This window comes from Hylobates moloch, unplaced genomic scaffold (assembly GCF_009828535.3).
Source record: "Hylobates moloch isolate HMO894 unplaced genomic scaffold, HMol_V3 SCAFFOLD_4, whole genome shotgun sequence".
NCBI classification, from domain to species: domain Eukaryota; kingdom Metazoa; phylum Chordata; class Mammalia; order Primates; family Hylobatidae; genus Hylobates; species Hylobates moloch.
Genome location: NW_026652279.1, coordinates 119,452,656 through 119,472,349, shown reverse-complemented (window position 1 = coordinate 119,472,349; position 19,694 = coordinate 119,452,656).

Below are 19,694 nucleotides of genomic sequence, written 5' to 3'. Positions count from 1 at the left end.
TAAGTAACTTATTAATGCTTGAATAATTATGTATTAGCAGATCTGGAATTCAAGCTCAGGTTGTTTGATCTTACACACCCTGCTCTGTAACACTTCCCTAGCATACCAGCAATCTGTAATCATGAGAAACGAATAACACAACCTCATTCAAGGGACATTCTACAAAATGCTTGACAAGTAATGCTCAAAACTGGCAATGTCATTGAAAAGAAAGAAAATCTGAAACTTTCACAGGCAATAGGAGATGGAGAAAGTGTGAGTACTAAATGTCTTGTATTTATGCTTGACGGGGTCATGCAACAGAAAAGAGACGTTGGAGAAAAACTGAAGACATTTGAATAAAGTGTGGACTTTAGTTAATATTAATATATCAATTATGATTCATTAGTGTGACAAATGTACCATACTACTGTAAGATGTTAATAGGGGAAACTAGGTGTGAGATGTTTGGGAACTCTCTGTACTTTCTTTGCAATAGCTCTAAAATTGTTCTTATAAAAGGTTTCTTAAAAATTGCAAATTGCAGCATAACCTTTATAGTATTCTTTTTGTTAAAGTAAACAAAAAGTATTATAAATATAAAAAAGAGTATTGTATTATAAATACATAATATTTATCACATACATACATACACGCACATATTTTATTATTTTGGAAAATGTGTAGAAAGAAAAAGACTAGGCTATTAACATTTACTATCCCAGTTACTACCTCAGGGAACAGAATGGAGAGGTGCTGAAAGAACATTGATAACTTTTATTTCGCACATGCAATTGGCACTTACAGAACCACTTAGACATCTTTCCTCTCTGAGTGAGGCCTTCAATGATTCTAATACCAGGAAAGATACCCTGATGTAGGGATTAATATGCTCTCCATTTCCTGTCCAATGCGGTTGCCAAACAATATTCGACTTCTCCCTCAAAGTGGTTGTTTTCAGTCATCCAAATTGTCCTTGGCTTTGGACTTGATAAATATTTTCATTCAGATTAGGATTTAGAGCTGAGCTTCTACAGACTCTACCAGCTTTCCATTTCAGGAAAAAAGGAGAGAGAGAGAGAGTAAGAGAGAAGGAAGGAAGGGAGGGAGGAATGTAGGAAGCAAAGGAGGGAGAGAGCTAATAGGGAGAGAGAAAGAAATAAAAAAATGAAAGAAATAAGGAAAGAAAAAAGAAAAAACAGACAAAGAGAGGGAGAGAGAGAGAGAGAAAGAGAAAAAGGAAAGGAGGGAAGGAAAGGAAGGAAGAAAGAAGAAAGGAAGGAAGGAAGGGAAAGAAATAAAGAAGGAAAGAAAGAAAAAGAAAGAAAGAAAGAAAGAAAGAAAGAAAGAAAGAAAGAAAGAAAGAAAAAGGGAGAGAAAGAAAGGGAGAGAAAGAAAGAAAGATTGGTGAATTTATTGCCCCCTTTTACCTGGAATTTTCTGTTTCTTACCTTCCTTGTATAAAAATGGTAGGCCTTGAAAATTTAAACTACAATTCTGGCTTTGAGATAAAAGGATAATAAACTTTATAATCTATATATGAAAAAATTACCAGTAATAGAAAAAAGTGTATCTATTCATAAAATAATTTTCACCAAGCAATGTGTTAGATAATTTGTCTCATTTCTCATAGTACTTGGAACCCATCTTACACAGAATATTGAAGAAATACTGGCCCACCATCCTTTGATAAAATGTCAAAATGTATTAGTCACACGTAAGAAGGAAACATCATTACATCATGGAATATCAAGAATTTCAGACTCTTTTTAGAATTTCCTAAAGATGAGGATGATAACATATTGACAGCCTCACTAGTTATAATGATCATTTGTCATTTTATAGATATTAAATGTAAAATAAAACACAAAAGGAAAAATGAAGCTTTTATAAAACTATTAACTACTTGAATAGTGCAAGTTCAAATCAGAGAAGCTTTGCCGTTCTATACCAGTTTCTGAAAATACTGTCTCAAACCCCCTCTCTGTGTCCATCTTTGTTTACATTTTTAGATTTTAAAATAAGTATTTTTACTAAAAAAAAAAATACTCTGGGGCCAGGTGAGGTGGCTCACGCCTGTAATCCCAGCACTTTGGGAGGCCGAGGCAGGCAGATCATGAGGTCAGAAGTTAGAGACCAGCCTGGCCAATATGGTGAAACCCCGTCTCTACTAATAATACAAAAATGAGCCAGGCATGGTGGTGTGCACCTGTAGTCCCAGCTATTTGGGAGGCTGAGGCACAATAATTGCTTGAACCCAGGAGGCAGAGGTTGCAGTGAGCCAAGATTACACTACTGCACTCTAGCCTGGGAGACAGAGTGAGACTCTATCTCAAAAAAAATAAAAAATAAAAAATACTCTGACAAATGAAAATGTACCCTTTTATTTATCAACATACTATTTGGAAATTCCCAAATAGTCAAAATTTCTTCATTTTTTAATACTATTTATTTCCCCAAAACCCACAACGACAGGAAGACTCTTATGGGAAAAAAAAAAAGCAATTTATCTGCCTCATCTTTTTAGGCTTTTGAGAAAGTAAAAAATGCTTGGTAGTATACTTAATAGTCTAACTTTTATATTCTAAATAAAGTTAATAATTTGCAAGAAGAATATTTAAAACTTAAACCAATTTAGTGATTACGTGTGGCACTACTTATTTATTTATTTATTTTGAGACAGAGTCTCACTCTGTCGCCAGGCTGGAGTGCAGTTGCACCATCTCGGCTCACTGCAACCTCCGACTCCCTGGTTCAAGTGATTCTCCTACCTCAGCCTCCCAAGTAACTGGGATTACAGGCACGCACCCCCATGCCCAGCTAATTTTTGTATTTTTAGTAGAGAGGGGGTTTCACCATGTTGGTTAGGATGGTCTCAATCTCCCGACCTCATGATCTGCCCGCCTCGCCTTCCCAAAGTGCTGGGATTACAGTGTGAGCCACCCTGCCAGCTATTGATTGTTTAAAGCTATTAGAATTAAGTTCTCTAAAAGTTGCATACACTCTTGGTTTTGTTTTGCAGGATTTTCAAATATAATAATAATTATCCAAAAATCTAAATGATTTAAGTTATAAAAAATAATGTCAGGGTATAAAAAGATGCCTATAAATTATTTAATTTTGATTTTATTCATGTAGAACATTTGTTATTTCAAAATATCATTTTTCTAATTCTCCCCAAAATTTCAATGCCTAAAAGGTGTTTGCATATTTACCTATTTTATATTTGCTCTGAGATATTTTTTTCTTATTCTTTTTATTCTTTCATAATCAGCCTCTCTATTTGAAGACATTATTGGACTAGGAACATGTTCATTTCTGTTGTACAAAAAATAATTTGGCTTTTATCACATGTTTATTTAAGACATGGTCATTGTTTTTGGAAAAAAATCTATTATATACATTGTCTGGCATAGTATTAAATTATGTTTGCATAAGCACTCATATGATAATACCAGTCTTCGAATTTACTGCCATGATTTCAAGCCATGAAATCAATATGGCCAATCTCATTCTTTTATGTTTTAGCTGTCAAGAAACTGAGAGAAAATTTAATGGCCATTTGCAATAACTACCCAATCCCATGTTTGGGAAACATTTTCTAAATAATTAGGAACTCTCTGTTTTAATTAAATTTTTCTTACGTGTATGTAAATGTCTTTGCTGTAACCATAAATGGTTCATCTTTCTTTAATTTCCCTTCTCCTATTTTTAAGCTTCTTTTTTGTTCACAATATTTTTTTCTGCTTTTATTTCATTGCTATTTACTATAGTGTCTTCAACTCTGTTATACTTGTGTATGCCTTCCAAATCTCTGACCACCAGTTCTAACCCTGCTTAGAATCTTCACTTGCTAATCTTATGGTTATATCTCAATGTATCTAAAATACAAATTTCCTCCCTTGAAAAGTGGCTTCCATTATTTTTTTTTTCTCAAATTTAAAGGTATCATCACCATTTAAGCCAATCATTTAAACAAAAAACTTTGGACTTCACCTTTGAGGCTTTTCTGGGCTGTTACTAATCTATATTCATGAAATTTTTGTAGTCCAGGCACTCCATCTGCACATAAATCATTTCAACGATCTCTTAAATAACTTATCTTTCTTTAATCTCTATCACCACTTCATTCACTCTTTAACATGTTATTGTAATTAGGCTTTAAAACAGAGAAATAATTATGCCAATTGTATTTAAGTCTCTTAATTTCCTCTCCCTTTCCTACTGGAATAAATACAAATGTTTCCACAGGTTTTCAGATGCTTTGCACATTTTTACCAACTTGCCTCTCTTCCTATTCTTTCTGTGCTCCATCATACAACTGTCCCTTTCTCACGCCATGCAATTTTGTGTAGCAATTACTGCCCTCACTGTCTGACAAACGGCTATCCATTGTTCAAGTCCAAACAAACAAAAAAACAAGAACATAAAATTAATAATAAGAATAATAAAAATATCTAATATTTTTTGACATTTTACAATATATCAGGACTTGCTTTAAGGCCTTTATATCTAAAATTTCATTTAATATTTACAGCAAACATATTAAGTAAGCCATACTGTTAATAAGAGGCTAAATTTCACTGAAAATCCAGAGCTCTCTTTCTTAAACATCTCTGAATATTTTAAAGCCTTGTATGGGCCTCAATGTCTTCACTTATAGATGGGTTTAATGGTTGAATCCATTTCATACAGTAGTTACGAAGATTTTATTATACATGTGAAGCATTTGGAACAAAAACTAGCATATGGCACTAATATATACATAAGCAATTATTATTATTCACTACTATTTTCTAATGACTCAAATATCATCCCCACTATGGGTGGTGATATTTGAGTCATTAGGCGATAGCCATGAATAATAATATGATCCGTTATGATTATATTATTATTAATAATCTGTTATGATTACTTCATTAGAATAAGTTTTTCTATATTCCTCTGATACCTCTAATAACTCTACTATCATGCAAGCACATTGTATATTTGTATTGTGTTTGTAGCATTTATCTCTGATTATCCCCAGATTTGGTAATTATATTTTATTTTTACAAATATATTTATTGTACATATTTATTTTTATACATCTCCAGTGTCACATAGTCAGTGCTTAATAAATGTGTTTATATATAACTCTTGTAGTTTAAGGAAGGGAACCAAAGAGGAAGAGTGACTGTTAAGCTGAGAAACATAGTTTTTTAATTGAGTCTCCATCCTGAAGAGTCTGTTTTCTAAGACCTCTCAGCCCCTCCTTCATCAGCCAGAATCTTATATGGGAGACATCTGCTTGGTAGCCAGTTTTGATTTTCTGCTTTGTCGCTGGTGTTGCTCTTTGAATTCTAACCAAACATAGCTTTATTCAGCAGCATCATTTCTCTCTAATGCTCACATCTCATCCCTTTAGCAAGCAAAGTGAGAAAATGGCTGACCCTCCCCCGCTAACTCTGAAATGTCTACTGTACATGCAAGGAATGTTCTTTATCAATTCAGTTTCCATAAAGACTTTTCTTATGAAGAACTTGAGACAAGTTCTCTCAAGGGAAAGACAGAAAAATATGACTATAGTACTTCAAATTACAGTATTAAAATATCCCCAACTCTTAATTCTGAATGTGTCACAGACAACACAATTCTCTCCAACAAATTCGTAAACTAATAGCATACTCCATATAAAGTAGTCCATAAATGGGTATGAAGTTACTTTTTAAGTCATTATTTTGTTTTAGATTCTGTAGTCTGGCATCCTGGTATCCAACTATAAGACGAAAGTCATCTTAATCATTTCTCTGTATGCAAATAAAACTACTAAGGGCTCATTCTAATATGCCAGAGTTCACGAGGTGAGAATATGAATTAATTTACAATAACGCTTAGAGTATAAAATTAAATTAAGTAGGAAGAGCATAAATATTAAATCAGTAAAACACTGTCAGCACCAGGAATTATTGCTATTTTTATTGCTATATGCAAAATATAGCAAACTTTCTCTCTTGCAAGTGAATCTTAAATATATGGAATGAAAATTCATTCACTCTCACCTTTATCTGGTGGAAAGTCATAAGAAAGCAGCCTACAAAACATTATTAGCAGCATTGATTGCAACTAACCAAATACCACTTACCGAGTTAATCTTTCAAGGGGATCACAAATTTGACCTGCAACTTTCTTTTAATTCAAATGTATTCTACTAAATCGGCTATTCTGATATCACTTGAATTTAATATGCAAAGAATATACCTTATTTTGTTTTTGTCTTCTCCTATAAGACCTTTCATTTATGGCTGTATTCAAACACTAACAAGAAATTCTTACATCGATAAAGTTTTTTTAAATCTTAGCTAATGGATCCTTCCTATCCAAACTATTTACAGCACCACCTTATGCTACCCTGCCTTCTGTCCCTGAACCCACTGCTGGAGTTGCTCCAAAGGCTGTAGCAAAGGAGTTCCCACATAAGAGTGCCCCAAACTCTCCTGAGATGGGGCCAGTTGGGATTACAAAGAAAGAAAGACTAAATACCAGTGTCATAAGTCCAAAGCATGTATTAAGATAACTAACTTATACAGCGAGATATAGCGTCTTCATGATGGACAGAGAAAGGATGTTCTACCTAGGTATGTCCATAGTGAAGTGGTTGGGGGCAAGAATTTATATGAGGGTTTAAGGAGTTTGACTCAGAACCAGTGGGGCCAATCTCCTTCACTGTTTAGAGCAACAGCTTAGACACCTTTATCAGGGCCTAGATATGTTTAAGGCTCCAGCTTGGGTTCAGCCCTCTGGGTAAAACAAGCAGCTAAGTCACAGAGCGGTCAAAGCATTCTGTGTTTCTTGGTCAGGACATAGAAAGAAAGCAGGGGGTTTTGAGGACATAATCAAATTCAGAAATCCAAATAAGACACATTTTAATATGTATCTAGTTCTACTTAAATTCTATTATTTTGTTAGTGTTATTATTATTTATACCGGTAAACAATGTTGGATGCCCATAAGGCCTGAAAAATTGCTATGATCTGCCAAGATCAGCTCTACTCCAATATTTGAAGATTTGGATGTACATTCTAGATACTACTATAGAAAATGCATTTGTTTTTTAATGAGAAAAAAGTAATTTATTATTCAAATAATTTTAATCAAAATAGCAGTGAGATACCACTTCAGCTATAAAATTGGTAAATATTTTAAAATGAAAATATCTAGTGTTGTTGGAGTTGTTAAACCTATATTTACAGTGAGATAATCAATTGATACAAAGTTGCTTGTTATTTGAAAGTTGGATTGCTTGTATTTTTGTCTTATTTTTGTTTATATATACCTTTTGTTTTCTATAATAAACATGTACTTTGTAATAAAATATACACCTTAATCACCCTTACTTTTAATTTAAAGCAGTGTTGCTGTTTTAATTTTCTCTCTTTATGCTTATCTTCTCCATACTAACTCATTCCAACTCCAATTTCTTTCATTTCTTCTTAGAAGGTCTAATTTTCATTCTGAAATTGTACGTATAAGGCTTTTCAGGAATTTCTTAATTTTTGCCATGTGCTTAATTAAATTGAGCTTACTTTCTGAATCATTCTATCATAACAGGTTTAAATTTATTATTTATTTTCTATTTTTTTCACTTTGCAAATAAAAATTGTATATATTTATTAGGTACAACATTTGTGAAATATGTATACATTGTGGAATGCTAAATAGAACTAATTAACAAATGCATTACCTCATATATTTTTCTTTGTGGTGAAGACACAAAATCTACTATCTTAGAAATTGTTGTGAATATAATATATTGTTAGAAAGTTCATTTCTTAGCCATTGTGATCAGACAGAAATCACATAGGTTAGAATTAAAGAAACACAAGCATATATGGAGAGATAATATTGACTAATAATATTCAGCATTTTACTAAAATAGAGGTATAAATAGAGCATGTTTTTGTTGAAGTTATACATATTATTAATCTGTGTATTGGATTCTTGGAAACCGGACTTTATTACTCAAAAACACTTTAACAAAATAAAAACTATGAATGCAAATTTGTTTGGTACCATCATTATGTCTTTGGATTAATAAAAATGTTTGTAAAATTTTTTATAGAGAGAGCTTCATTTAGTATTAAAAAGTGCTAGATTTCTGACCCCTTTCTAAAACTATTGCTTTTAGTAATTACATAGGAATATGTCTGCCATTTCACTATCACATAAGAGTTACATCAACTTATGTGTAAACTATATACCAAGTCCTACAATGATCATAAATGGTTAACTTTCTTATTCTCATTTACATCATTCTTAGTAATAAATAATTTTTTAAAAATATGTGTGAATGCTTAGTTGTATCTTTTAAATGGGATGACTGAAAAAACTGTGTGCTTGAAAGTATCTAATCTTCAACGGTCAGGTACAATGAAAAGGATACATGGACCTTTATTGCTCAAACTAATGGGTAAAGTACAGCAAAGATGAAAAGATATAAATGATGATATAGAACAGATCTAAATAAGCAAAGTCAAAACTGTACAACTTCTATTAGTAATTTCATAAGTCCCTGTGTATCTGGGAGATTTCCCAAAAAGTTAGTTATTAGAGCAGTGGTTGGTTAGAAAATACATGCTGTGTAAGTGTTGAATGATGATAATGCATGCAAGAAAATTAAAGAGATCATTTTATAACATTTCACATGAAGAAGGTTGAGAAAATGTACTCCTTATCATTGATTTTCTTAATAGAAAGATAATAAAGTTCCTATATTTTGATTACAAAAATATTATTAATATTTTTCTAATGACATATAAATTGTATAGAAATTCAAGTGATTAAAAGCATTGTACATTAAGAAACATGAGAAAATAGCAGTGATATATGCAACTTAATAATTGATAGATGCAACTCAATAATATGCACTTTAAATATATAAATTTAAATATAAAATATTAAAACATTTAATACCTGGGTTGAATGTCTGAAAATGCATTTATTTATATTTAGATATGTACAAAGAATTATGTTAGGAATTATATTTATTATGTTTCTTATACATTATAAACTGGGTAATAGCTGTGGTGTTCGAGGTCAAAAAAATAAACCAAAAAGGAACTATTGAAAATGAGGAATGAAAAGATAATGTGAGAAGAATTGGGCTGAGATAATAGTTTCCTTAACTCTTGATTGTGGTTTGAAGATAAGGAGCAGACTGCCTTGCAGAGCATCTTTAAAAGAAAAAAAAAAAAAATCCCTTACAATTGGCACACCTTTTCAGAGCTGCTGTACAATCAATTGAAGAGGGGTCTGATTCAACACATTTAGGCAAAGAAAGAAAATTGGAAACTTTTATAACTCTATTTCACCATTTACCTTTCAAAATCTAGGGAGTAGGAGCCTTAGCTCTATTTTTTTCTTTTTCTTGAAAAAGGAGGTTGAATCAGTTCCCTCTTCAATTGATTACACTGGGCAATAGTTAAAGCAATCTAAAATCTGATATGTGGAAGCTCTTCATAGGCTCAGAAAACTAACTTTAAGTGACAGTTGATTTCACCAAGCTTTCTTTTAAAATTGTCACTCACTGACAAAGGAAAGAAGATCTGTTTTTAATTTTGAAAAACTGGTTATATATTTGTAAAATTATGCTTTGAAAGAAATTAATATCTAATGTTTTACAGGAAAAAAGAGAGCGATTTATTTACACATTTGCTTATTTTATATAGGTCTAAGTTTATAATGTTCTTCTTTATAGAAAAGTTATAGAAATAGAGAAAAAAAGGAAGAAGAAGGTATAAAATATAATCCATCTTAAACAGCTTTGATGTGGCTAGTCTGGCACAAGGATCACATAAAAAATCTGACATTTAAAAAATCGTATATTTCTGTAACGTAAAATTAATTTGTCTTTATTTAAGACTCCTAAAAATGCACCGTGTAATTCCCTTGACAACGTAAGCAGAGCTTATAATTCCCATCCCCCGCCCGCAGCCCGCCCTGGCTCTTACCTCATTTCTTTCTCATAACACCTCACATTCACAATAGATATTCCAGAGTTTTTAAGGCCAACTTAAGCATTCTGAAATTTTCTGCAGGTGCCAACTCAGGGCTGGCACTTTCTTGTATTTCACTCTTTCTCTCTGACTTGTAAGATTGCTTCCACCAATGACTGTATGCCCCATTGAAGATCAAGGTGGTCCAGAACCTCTCAATCCTTCTGCTTACTCCAGTTACCCTGATTAGATACTACAAAGACCCAGGAATTTAGTAAAAACCAGGCTTTCAATAACAGACTGAGGAAGAGCTTTTGTGCACATTCCTATATTAACACATTTCTTTCCACAAGCTCCCACGCTCAGAAACATATATGAATACCCTAAATATATTATAAATTAGCAAATAAAACTGATCAAGCGCAGTGTAGTGATTCATATAAACCTTAACATTGGCCAAAATAAATACATCACTACCAATACTGTTTTACTGACCTACATTAGAGACATACCTTTAGTGAATTCTATTGCTTTTATCGCCAGACCTATTTATTTGTAAAGTTGAATTTGTTGAAAAAAATACACCATTACTTGCTGCTGGAACATTTTCTTATTTAATATACTATTGTATATGTATATTACCATTGTATAAGATATATACGCAAACCTTATAGAACTGCTCCGTAATGTCATATAATAATATACTATATATTTTACTATTTGTATAAGAACAAGATGTTACTGTGGCTGAGAACATTAGGCAATACTTTTGTTTATCAAAGCAAAGTCCCAGATCACTTCTGCAGCATTTACACAAAAGCAAGCCAAAATGTGTTCTGCCAGTACTAGCCCATCATTTATCTCCTTAAGAGAGAGTCGACGTGCTGTGAATTCTGCATTTCTCACCCCAAAACCAGAAGGGAGGGATTATTAACGGCTCATCTGATCACATGAGGAGAGATTGAAAACAAATACTCCAGGAGCTTAGCTTCAAACGTCTACTCTGGAGGGATATGCAGAGTAGCCTGATTCATGCTGGAAGAGTCTAAAAGAAAGAGGTTATGGCTGGTCAGTTCCAACAGCAGAATGGGAAGTGACTACTTTTGGAATGGCCAGAACAGGCAGAGTTTCATGGCCAAAGGATGTGTAAAAGCTCTCTAGTCCAGTTCTGGGCCTCATGGAAGGAAGTTGGACTGCAATACTTTTTTTTTCCACTTCTTTTTTTCTTTTTTTTGTATTATACTTTAAGTTCTAGGGTACATGTGCACAACGTGCAGGTTTGTTACATATGTATACTTTCAGGGGAGCCTTTTAGATATTGTCTCTCTCAAAGTAATGCCGTCATAATAAACATGCACACGTATGTTTATTGCTTTGAGAGGGACAATATCTAAAAGACTCCCCTGAAAGTTTAGAAGATCTTAACAGAGATATTGGGATCAGAAATTAAGGCTAAGAGGGACATCTTTAAATCCCAGGGGTTTTCACTTGTTCTTGAAGTTCAAGGAATAAGGATCTCCTAAGAACCCACGTAAACATCCGTGAAAGACAGAATCTGTGTGTGCAGTAAACTCCTCATAATGCATAATATGACCAGATTAAATCCATATTACTAAGGTAAACTTTTACTTTTATTTTCCTTTCTGAATGTTTTCTCTTTCAAAATTATGGTTGCCTGAAACAGGATCTAGAAAGTTAAGGAGTCAATGAATGAAAATGGAAGTAGAAACTGACCACATGCTACTTCTCCAGTGTAAGTTTCTCAGCCTAATTTGAAGGAGGAGAAAAATGAACTACTATATTAAATATGAAATTTTGGAACTTTGATATTATACTGGCTTGAATTTTTTATATGTGCAAAAAATAGTCTTTTATTATCTGAAAATGACCAAAACAACTCTGAAATGTTTCAAGATTTTATTTCACAGTAGCAAAATTTAGCCTAAGGAATATGTTTAATGAAGTGTTAGTGAGAAATAATAAAATTGCTTTTTGCTTCCATCCTTCAGTGCAATACATTCAATAAAGTGTTACGTGTAATTTAAAACTTTTTTTTTTTTCCCCGAGACAGAATCTCACTCTGTTGCCTGGGCTGGAGTGCAGTGGCACAATCTCAGCTCACTGCAACCTCCGCTTCCCGGGTTTAAGCAATTCTCCTGCCTCAGCCTCCCGAGTAGCTGGGATTACAGGCGCACACCACCACGCCCGGTTAATTTTTGTATTTTTGGCAGAGACAGGGTTTCACCATGTTGGTCAAGCTGGTCTCGAACTCCTGACTTCATGATTCACCCACCTTGGCCTCCCAAAGTGCTGGGATTACAGGCGTGAGCCACTGTGCCCGGCCAAAAACTTTTAAACATACAATAAAAATATTGTTTCCTACGTCTTCTAGACAAAAAACATTTTATTCTGTAAGCCGAATGTTAAAATAAAGACTAATAAAAAGGAAAATACAAATACATTGGTGTTAGATCAAGAGAAGACAGAATTGGCTCTAAATCCTAGTTCTAAAATTACGCAATTTTCCATGGACTATGGCTGCTTACCTAGTATCGAAAGAGTTTAGTTATAGGAATTGATGTTAGCTAGTCAAATAATTTAGATGAGAAATTCAATTTATTTAATTAAATGACGTTTTATTTAAATGTTTCTATTATAAATAGACTTCTGTAATAAAAAAAAACCTTTCCAAATAAAAAAAGTTTTATTACTTTTGATGTCCGTTCAATATTTTACATACAAGGTAGAAATATATTGATAAACCGACATTTTCTTGTTATATTTGCTACATATTTTAAACTCCCTAAGATTCCTAAGTCTGTTTTTAGATGGGTGAAAATATTATAGAAACTAAGATGTGTTTTATGAGTATTTAACCAGTGCCTCCAGACATATTCATGTGCTTTTTAAAAGCAAGTATCTATGAGCATTTGAACTACTAATGCATTTAAAGTTAGATTTTAGCGATAGAACTGTATTTATAGGCTGCTAAAGTAGAAAATTGTGCCTTAATAAGAAGTTTTTAAAAATAACACAATGATGTGCAGCTCACAATTAAATGGAGAGGAACTTATGCCCCAACTCCTGAGAATACTGCAGCTGCATAAATTCTTTGGAACTCTTCTGTTCAACAGATTTTTCTGTCATCTCTATTTACTTATTTTTATTTTATTTTATTTTATTTTATTTTATTTTTTTATTTTTTGAGACGGAGTCTCGCTCTGTCGCCCAGGCTGGAGTGCAGTGGCACAATCTCGGCTCACTGCAACCTCCACCTCCCGGGTTCACGTCATTCTCCTGCCTCAGTCTCTCCGAGTAGCTGGGACTACAGGCGCCCGCCACCATGCCCGGCTAATTTTTTGTATTTTTAGTAGAGACGGGGTTTCACCGTGGTCTCGATCTCCTGACCTCGTGATCCGCCCGCCTAGGCCTCCCAAAGTGCTGGGATTACAAGCGTGAGCGGATTACCGCGCCTGGCCCTTGCAGTGGCGTTTGATGTCCCTTTGGCATTCTCCTTCCATTATGTTTTTCTACTTTTTCTTTGTTTATTTGGGTTTGCTTGCCTATAGCAAATTTCTTTGAAATAGTACAGTACAGAAAGAGAAGACGGGAGAAGAGTAACTTACAGTGGTGAAAAGTAATGAACACTACCTCAAGCTAGGTTAATTTCAACAGTGATAAGTCATGTTTACACTAGTTACCCTTGATATGATTTGATGAGAATGGTGGTTTACCTATCTGCTCTTCCTCCCCAAAATCCGTAACACAAATCTAATCATGATAGCAGTCAAACCCTAGTGAAGACATTCCTCAAAATAATTGATCAATAATCCTCAAAACTGTTCAGATCATCAAAAGCAGGAAGTCTGTGAATAATCACTGCAGAGAGGCCAACAGAGATATTAAAACTAAATGTAATAGGGCATCCTGGATAGGATCCTGAAACAGAGTAGTGATGACAAGTAAAAATTAAGGAAAACAGAGTAACTTATGGACTTCAATTAATAGTAATAATGTATCAATATTTGTATTTTAATTGTGACAAATATGTCTTATTAATAATAAGGGAAACTGGGCTTGGGGTATGTAATAACTCATTTCCAGGACTTTTTACAAATATGAAACTATTCTAAAATGAACAAGGTTATTGAAAAGAGAATAATATTAAGATAATTAATTACCATTAATTCATATAAGATACAAATATCTAACAAAGTTTAACAAATGGAAGATAAACTGTACAACCAAGTTTAAACTTTGCTTTGCTTTTAATATTTACTTTTAAATATGGACTCAATTTTTCAAAGTTTTTCAATCCACAAGTAAAATGATAATTCCAAAGGCAAAATAGCTAGATGAATATAAATAATGCATGCAAATAGTATTTAAATTACAATTAAGCTAGTCATCCAAAATCTGTTGTTGAAAGAAAATTGGAAGAGGGAAACACCCTGCATACATTTAAATGTTTTAAATGGATGCCTTTTTAAAAATGTACCACACACTCCTACATTTTATATCTTCTTAATTTATCATGGCATGCCGTGTTTGTGGCTATAGAGATGCATCCAAATCTTTAGTACATAGGATGAGATGGTTTACCCTACTGGTTCCCAATCTGGCTATATGTTGGAATTACATGGAGAACACAGTTGTCCAACCGTATTTGAATCTTTGGAGTTGAGAAACAAGCATTCACATTTTTTAAATGTTTTTCAGGAGATTCTAAATTTGGGCCAGATTAGAAATGACTGTAGTCCATGAATAATCCTCATGTGAATAGCAGGATACACCTCCACATTCAGTTGATCTCTTTCTCTGGTCATGTGTTCTGAGTAACACCCAAGTCCTATCACATATTGAGGAGTGAATGTGAACTTTTGTTCCCCCTACAGAATGTAAACTTTTTCTCTCTTTTGTGTCATTACTGGCTATTTTCTTATCTGCTCTAGCTCACAACGTTTGCTTGTATTTATAATGTCTGTTTATCACAGATATCAGTGCAGTTTTAAAGATACCACTCGAATCTTTTCCCACAGGTCCTTCCAGCACTGTCTTCTCAAGACTTCTAGCATTTGCTCTTCTGTTTAGTTTTGTCTCTGAGGATTTTCAGCTTTTAAATTTCAACTTTTTTGTTTTGTTTTCTGCTTTCTACTTGCTTGTGTTTTCTGCCTCTTGCCACTTTACTCAAACAATAAAAAGTAGGTTGAAAACACTGATGTTATTATAAGTATCATCCACTAAATAGATAATCTATTTTCTTAGACTGAACTACCCAGCCCATCATAGCATATTGAATTGATGCTGAGTTCTTAAAACTTTCTGCTGCATTCATAATGGTTATTTCTGTGCCACGTATGCCACCAGTTGCTTGGGGATCACATTTTTCCTCTTCATTGCTGTTGTCACTGCTGTTAGTATTATGCTTAATGTTGCAGGCATTTAAGTCAATGCCAGAATATTCCTTAAAAGCTGAGACCTACAATATTGTGTTCCTGGTGTAATGTAACAGAGACTGATCTGGCGGACAGAATATAATGAGATTACTTTGATATTATGGTATCTTCTGAATCTTTGCTAAAAACTATACACATTGAATAAGATGTTTTTAGTTAATTGAAAATATAGTAGCAAATTCCTTCTTATATCATAACTCAATTATATGGCAAAACAGATACTTTTCCTGAGGGTTGGAAAGAGTGGTGGTTAGCTCCATTAGACCTTAGAGATCATAATTTTATGGACTTGTGGTTTGTACCCAGAATAGTGAAAGAATCCGGATAGATTTAAATTTTATATGACATCTTGGCAGTAGATGTTTATCACAACATAAATCCTTCATATAAATTAAAGGAAAGTAAAGACAAATTTGAAGACAAAGTTATTATTTTTAAATAGCTAAAGAAATATAGAGTGGCAGAAGTATATAAACATTCCTAACGCTGTATAACAGGGACAGAATAAAATTGATTCAAATGCAGACTTCACGTCTTATGTAGTAGCTTCCAGAATATGGCACATCCCTCAGTTTTGTCCTATCATTCTCAATAATAATTTCAGAGAAATCACAATTTTTAAAATGTTCCTGGGTATGTGTGTGTGCATAACAATATATTTTATTTGTCTACACACAAAAATTAACTTACCAAATATTTTAAAAGTGTTTTGTTAAAACTGATGTAACTTGTCAATGGACCTATGTATAATTCTACATAGCAAACTATACATGCCTGATCTGGAACATATATAGATGTGTAAGGAATCTGAGGTCATTAGTTATTCCTAGATTATGGAGTGTAAGAGTTCTATTTGATCAATTTATTCAACTTTTGTTTTGCATTTGGACTATTATATGCTTAATATTTAGTAAATATTTGCAGAGCAATGATTATACAAAGTTTAGGTCATCTCATATTTAGCTCTTTTCACAGTGACTATAGAACTTACAGCATCTTGATTGCATGCATACTAGGGTCCATTGGTGTATTCGTCTGTTTTCACACTGCTAATAAAGACATACCCGTGACTGGGGAATTGAAGAAAAGAAAGAGATTTAATGGATTTACAGTTCCACGTGCCTGGGGAGTCTTCAGGATCATGGCGGAAGGTCAAAAGCATGTCTCACATGGCAGCAGACAAGAGAAGAGAGTTTGTGCGGGAAATTCCCCTTTTTAAAACCATCAAATCTAGAGAGACTTATTCACTATCACAAGAACAGCACAGGAAACAGCTGCCCCCATGATTCAATTATCTCCTACCGGGTCCCTCCACAACTGGTAGGAATTCAAGATGAGATTTGGGTGGAAACACAGCCAAACCATATCATTCAGCCCTGGCCCCTTCCAAATCTCATGTCCTCACATTTCAAAACCAATCAAGCCTTCCCAACAGTCCATCAAAGTCTTAACTCATTTCAGCACTAACTCAGAAGTCCACAATCCAAAGTCTTATCTGAGACAAGGCAAGTCCCTTCCACCTATAAGCTTGTAAAATCAAAAGTAAGTTAGTTACTTCCTACATACAATGGGGATACAGGCATGGGGTAAATAGAACCATTCCAAATGAGAGAAATTGGCCAAAACCAAGGAGCTACATGCTCCATGCAAGTCCAAAATCCAGCAAGGCAATCAAATCTTAAAGCTCCAAAATGTTTCCTTTGACTCCATGTCTGACATCCAGGTCATGCTGATGCAAGAGATGGGTTCCTATTCACTGTCTTGAGCAGATCCGCGCCTGTGGTTTTGCAGGGTACTGCCTCCCCTCCTGACTGCTTTCATGGGCTGGTGTTGAGTGTCTGCGGCTTTTCCAGGTGCACAGTGCAAGCCGTCGGTGGATCTACCATTCCAGGTTCTGGAGGACAGTGGCCCTCTTCTTGCAGCTCTGCTTGGTGGTGGCAGAGTAAGGACTCTGTTTGGGGGCTCCAACCCCATATTTCCCTTCTGTACTGCCCTAGCAGAGGTGCTCCATGAGAGTCTCACCTGCAGCAAACATCTGCCTGGGCATCAGGTGTTTCCATACATCCTCTGAAATCTAGGAGGAGGTTCCCAAGTGTCAGTTTTTTTTTTTTTTTTTTTTTTTTTTTGAGACTGAGTTTCACTCTTGTTGCTCAGGCCTGAGTGCAATGGCATGTCCTCAGCTCACTGCAACCTCAGCCTCCCGGGTTCAAGTGATTCTCCTGCCTCAGCCTCCCAAGTAGCTGGGATTACAGGCATGCACCACCACATCTAATTTTTGTATTTTTAATAGAGATGGGGATTCTCCATGTTGATCAGGCTGGTCTCAAACTCTCAACCTCAGGTGATTTGCCGGCCTCAGCCTCCCAAAGTGCTGGGATAACAGGCATGAGCCACTGTGCCCAGCCCCAAATCTCAATTCTTGATGTCTGTGGACTCTCAGGCTCAACATCACTTGGAAGCTGCCAGGGCTTGGGGCTTGCACACTCTGAAGCCACAGCCCAAGCTCCACATTGGCCTCATGCTCTGGAGTCATTTTCCCCATTGTCTTGGTGATTAACATTCGGCTCCTCGTTACTTAAATAAATTTATGCAGCCAGCTTGAATTTCTCCTCAGAAAATGGGATTTTCTTTTCATGCCTTTAGCAGCACCCAAGTCACCCCTTGAATGCTCTGCTGCTTAGAAATTTCTTCCACAAGGTACCCTAAACTATCTCTCTCAAGTTCAAAGTTCCACAAATCACTAGGGCAGGGGCAAAATGCTGCCAATCTCCTTGCTAAAACATAAAAAGAGTCACCTTTGCTCCAGGTCCCAACAAGTTTCTCATCTCCATCTGAGACCACCTCGGCCTGGATTTTGTTGTCCATATCATTAGCAGCATTTTGGTCAAAGCCATTCAACAAGTCTCTAGGAAGTTTCAGAATTTCCCACATTTTCCCATCTTCCTCTGAGCCCTCCAAACTGTTTCAACCTCTGCCTGTTACCCAGTTCCAAAGTCACTTCCACATTTTCAGGTATCTTTTCATCAGTGCCCTACTCTGCTGGTACCAATTTACTGTATTAGTCTGTTTTCACACTCTGATAAAGACATACTGGAGACTGGAGAATTTATAAAAGAAAGAAGTTTAGTGGATTTACAGTTCCACGTGGGTGGGGATGCCTCACAATCATGGCAGAAGGTCAAAGGCATGTCTCACATGGTGACAGACAAGAAAAGAGAGCTTGTGCAGGGAAATTCCCGTTTTTAAGACCGTCAGATCTCATGAGACTTATTCACTATCATGAGAACAGCACAGGAAAGACCTGCCCCCATGATTCAATTACCTCCCACCAGGTCCCTCCCACAACACGTGGGAATTCAAGACAAGATTTGGGTGGGGACACAGCCAAGCTATATCAACTGGATCAGAGGAATATATTTTTAAAATCAAAAGTCGTCTTAAGCAGCATCTCATCAATACCCTGAAATTATTGGTAAGGAATCTCTAAGATGTTAAATGATTCCCATGTTCATGTATTCAGAATAACTGAGATCACAAACAACTCTGTTCTCAATTGCTCTTCAGTAAGCACTTTTTACATTTATTCTGTTCTGATAATGTCTTTGCTACTGTCCATTTTCACACATCTCTGACCATCAAAAATTCATTCAAGCAGAAGATTAGTACTTATTTGTAGCAAGCATGAAAGTTATCTTTATAAAAATATTTTCTGTCCCCAAAGGAAGTTATTAAGTCATCTTATTGTTTTCATTCAAGGCTAAGTAATTCAAATGTTATCAAGCATTTTTTTTTCAGACGGTAATTTCTGGTTCTTCGATAGTTGTCAGTGTTTCTCTCAGAGAATTTTCTCTTAATGGACTCTCTTGTCACTTACATACCTTAATTTTTCATCGCAGAAGCACATCAAATTATCAAATAAAAGCTTTTAATTAGATTACAATAGGAAACTAAAAATGCTGAAGTCACCAGCCATTATTTTGTTATTATTATAACCTTTGTGAATATTGTTACTCAGCATATTATGTATCACCTTGATATTGTCAAGATGTTTGATAATCACCATGATCTGACTATCTTCAGCTAATATGCAGAATATATAATTGCTAATGAAGGAATATAGTAAGTATTCATTCATGATCTGTCTTTGCCTCTTATTTCTTGAATAACATACGTTCTATTTAAGCTAGACTCTTCTCATATACACTAGCTGGAAAAACCCATGGGATGATGTATTAATGCGTTTTCATACTGCTATAAAGAAATACCTGAGACTGGGTAATGTATA